We start from the raw sequence: 4,897 nt of genomic DNA, 5'->3' as shown, positions 1-4,897 counted from the left end.
TGATGAATAGCATCCGTCATAATCATCCATCACCGATCCAATGCCTACGAGTTCTTCCTACCGGTCCTTGCTACGTTACTTTGCTGCTACTGTTGTCACTGCTGCTACTGTTACTCTGTTGCTACTGCTGTCACTTTGCTGCTACTGGTTACTGTTACTACTGTTGCTATCACACTACTTTGCTACTGATACTTTGCTGCAGATACTAAATATTTCAGGTGTGCTTGAATTGACAACTCAACTGCTAATACTTGAGAATATTCTTTGGCTTCCCCTTGTGTCGAATCAATAAATTTGGGTTGAATACTCTACCCTTGAAAACTGTTGCGATCCCCTATACTTGTGGGTTATCAAGACCTTTTTCTGGCGCCGTTGCCGGGGAGGCACACCTATATTCTCTGAGTCACTTGGGATTTACGTCTGCTGGTCACTATGAGGAATCCGAAAGATTCAAAAACTAAAGTCTTGTCCTCAACTACGAGGACAGATAAGGAACTGTCATCTAGCTCTGCACTTGATTCACCTTCAATTATGAGTAAGTTTGCGACACCACCTCCTGCTAGAAATCTTGATATGTCGCCTGTGCTTGATGATGCTACTTCTGCTGTCCATGATGCTTGTGATGATGCTATGCTTGATACTGCTTTGCCACTAGGTGCATTCCTTGATGCACAAATTGCTAGAGTTCCTGCTAGATGTGATGATACTTCTGAAACTGCTGATACTATTGAAGTAGAACTTGCTATTTTGCCCGTTAGAACTAGCTCTCCTAGATATGAATTGCCTGATATGCATGAGGGTTATGTTATGGAGGGAGATATAGCTGAGGACTTTCTTGCTTGTAAGGATAGCTATGATATTGAGAAATTACTGCGCAAGTGGAAAGAAAAATCTTTGAACGCTAGGATGAAATACGACGCGAAGTTTGCTACTTCGCCTATCTTTGTGACCGATAAGGATTATGAATTCTCTGTCGACCCTGAGTTAATCACTCTGGTCAAATCTGATCCTTTTCACGGTTATGAGTCTGAAACGGTTGTAGTCCATCTTACCAAACTGCACGATATAGCCACCCTATTCACTAGTGAGGAAAAGATCTGCCACTACTATATCCTCAAGCTGTTTCCTTTCTCACTAAAGGATGATGCTAAGACTTGGTTCACTTCTCTTGCCCCTAGTTGTGTGCGTAGCCCCTAGGATATGATCTACTACTTCTCTGAGAAATATTTCCCTGCCCATAAGAAGCAAGCTGCCTTGCAGGAAATATACAACTTTGTGCAAGCTGAAGAAGAGAGTCTCCCACAAGCTTGGGGGAGGCTCGTCCAGCTGCTGAATGCTTTGCCTGATCACTGATACGTCTCAAAGTATCTATAATTTTTGATGGTTTCACGCTGTTATCTTGCCATCTTTGGATGTTTTATGTATCTTTTATATCTTTTTTTGGGACTAACTTATTGATTAAGTGCCAAGTGCGAGTTCCTGTTTTTGTGTGTGTTTTTGACTCTTTTCAGATCTGATTTTGGAACGGAGTCCAAACGGAATAAAAATCCCAAAATGATTTATTCCCGAACAGAAGAAGATCAAGGGGCCTCTGGGCCAAGCGAGGTAGGCTTCAGGGAGCCCACAAGCTCCCACTCCGCCACCAAGGCTTGTGGCCTCCTTGGCCGCCCCCTGACCTAGATCCTTGGCCTATATATTCCCTAAAATACAACAAAAAATCAGGGGAGCCTCGAAAATACTTTTCCGCCGCCGCAAGCTTCCGTTTCCGCGAGATCTCATCTGGAGACCCTTCCTGGCGCCCTGCCGGATGGGACTTTGGAGTTGGAGAGCTTCTTCATCATCATCATCGCCCCTCCAATGACTCGTGAGTAGTTCACTTCAGACCTACGGGTCCGTAGTTAGTAGCTAGATGGCTTCTTCTCTCTCTTGGATCTTCAATACAAAGTTCTCCATGATCTTCATGGAGATCTATCCGATGTAATCTTCTTTGGCGGTGTGTTTGCCGAGATCCGATGAATTGTGGATTTGTGATCAGATTATCTATGATATATATTTGAGTCTTTGCTGATTTCTTATATGCATGATTTGATATCCTTGTAAGTTTCTCCGAGTCTTGGGTTTTGTTTGGCCAACTAGATCTATGATTCTTGCAATGGGAGAAGTGCTTGGTTTTGGGTTCTACCATGTGGTGACCTTTCCCAGTGACAGTAGGGGCAGCAAGGCACACATTAAGTAGTTTCCATCAAGGGTAACAAGATGGGCTATGTCGTTGATATGAGATTGTCCGTCTACATCATGTCATTTTGCTTAAGGCGTTACTCTGTTCTTTTAGACTTAATACACTAGATGCATGCTGGATAGCCGTCGACGTGTGGAGTAATAATAGTAGATGCAGAAAGTATCGGTCTACTTGTTTTGGACGTGATGCCTATAGATATAATCATTGCCATAGATATCATCACGACTTTGCGCGGTTCTATCAATTGCTCGACAGTAATTTGTTCACCCACCGTCTACTTGCTTTCATGAGAGAAGCCACTAGTAAACACTACGACCCCCGGGTCTATTCACATCTATCGTTTACACCTCCGCTTTTACTTTGCTTTGTTACTTTGTTGCTTTCAATTCTCACTTGGCAAACAATCTGTAAGGGATTGACGACCCCTTCATTGCGTTGGGAGCAAGCTTTTGTGTTTGTGCAGGATCTTGTGATACTCCTCCACTGGATTGATACCTTGGTTCTCAAACTGAGGGAAATACTTACCACCGCTGTGCTACATCACCCTTTCCGCTTCGAGGGAACACCAACGCAAGGCTCCAAGGCCACGGGGGAAATCCTTTGCATACTTGCCTAGGAAGTCCCTTAAGGCGTAGCCGCAGGAGAAGGATTCCTGGTGCCATCGGCACCACTATTCTTGGCGCCGTAGCCAGGGAAGCACAACTGACATCAATCACCCTCTTGAGAAGAATGAAATACTTGATATCTTCTATAACGGACTTACCAATGCTTCTAGAGACCACCTAGATAGTTGTGCTGGTTGTCTTTTTAGGGAACGAACTGTAGAACAAGCCGAGATCCTATTGAATAATATTATGTGCAATGAGAATGCTTGGACCATTCCCGAACCACCTCCGAAGCCAACTCCTAAGAAAATAGGTATCCTATTCCTCAGTCCTGAAGATATGCAAGAAGCTAAGAAATCTATGACAGGGAAAGGCATTAAATCTGAAGATGTCAAAAATCTACCACCTATCGAAGAGATCCATGGTCTTGATAACCCGACACAGGTAGTAGAGGTAAATTATCTTCGTAGAGTCAATGAGAGTGATATTCCTTTTGATAAACCTGCTAGCTTATGCCTGGATGAATTTTATAACTTTGTTGCCAAACAACAAAGTTTCAATGATTATGTTAGCAGACAATTGGAATAGAATGCTCGTATGCTTAGTTATTTAAGTGCTTGTGTGGATAGAAACGTCAATGATCTTAAGCTCTTGAGTAAACATGCCTCTATGGTTACTACTCAAGTAGAACAAGTACTTAAGGCTCAAAATGACTTGCTCAATGAGTTGAATGACAATTCTGTCAGAGTCGTCACTAGAGGCGGTAGAATGAACAAGGAACCTTTGTATCCTGGGGGTCATCCTAAAAGAATTGAACAAGATTCTCAAGGAGTTAGCACTGATGCACCTAGTCATCCTAGGAAGAAGAAGAAAGATGATAGGAACTTGTACGCTAGCAACCCTGTTGTTGTTACACCCGAGAACCCAAACGATATCTCCGTTTTTGATGCTGAAACACAATATGGTGATGAACATGAGCCTAATGATAATATTGATAGTGATGCTCATAATGATGCTCAACCTAGCAATGATAAGGATGTGGAGATTGAACCTAGTGTTGATCTTGATAACCCATAACCCAAGAATAGGAGATACGATAAGAACGATTTCATTGCTAGGAAGCATGGTAAAGAAAGGGAACCATGGGTTCAGAAACCCATGCCCTTTCCTCCCAAAGCATCCAACAAAAAGGATGATGAGGATTTTGAGCGATTTGTTGAAATGATTAGACCTGTCTTTCTGCAAATGCGTTTGACAGATATGCTCAAAATGTCTCCGTATGCTAAGTACATGAAGGATATTGTGACTAATAAAAGGAGGATACCTGAGGTTGAGATTTCCACCATGCTCGCTAATTATACCTTCAAGGGTGGAACTCCTAAGAAACTAGGTGATCCCAGAGTGCCCACTATACCTTGCTCCATTAAAGGCAACTACGTTAGAACTGCTTTATGCGACCTTGGAGCCGGTGTTAGTGTTATGCATCTCTCTCTCTTTATCGTAAACTTGAACTAGATAAGTTGACACCCACTGAAATCTCTCTACAAATGGCAGACGAATCAACTGCTTTCCCTATCGGCATTTGCAAGGATGTGCCTGTTGTGGTTGCTAACGTGACTATCTTAACAGACTTTGTTATTCTGGATATTCCCGAGGATGATGCCATGGCAGTCATCCTTGGAAGACCCTTTCTAAACACTGCAGGGGCTGTTATAGATTGCAACAAAGGCAATGTCACTTTCCATGTCAACGGTAATGAGCATACGGTGCACTTTCCAAAGAAACAATATCGAGTACATTGCATCAATGCTATCGAAAAAACTTCATCGATTCTTATTGGGAGCTTTGAATGCCCTATACCTACTGTTAAGATGAAGTATGATTTGCTTGTTGGGGATATACATATCCCCATTGAGGTAACCTAGTGACTATTCGAAAATTCTCCGTTTCCTTTTGTGATTCGAAAAAGTTTGTCAAGGAGACTTGATCAACCTCATTGACAGATTTCTTTCGATGACCATAAGATGGATGAATCGAGGAGTCACAAACCTCT

This window comes from Hordeum vulgare, chromosome 5H (assembly GCF_904849725.1).
Source record: "Hordeum vulgare subsp. vulgare chromosome 5H, MorexV3_pseudomolecules_assembly, whole genome shotgun sequence".
NCBI classification, from domain to species: domain Eukaryota; kingdom Viridiplantae; phylum Streptophyta; class Magnoliopsida; order Poales; family Poaceae; genus Hordeum; species Hordeum vulgare.
The sequence above is the reverse complement of the archived record's forward strand: the minus strand, read 5'-3'. Positions refer to the sequence as shown.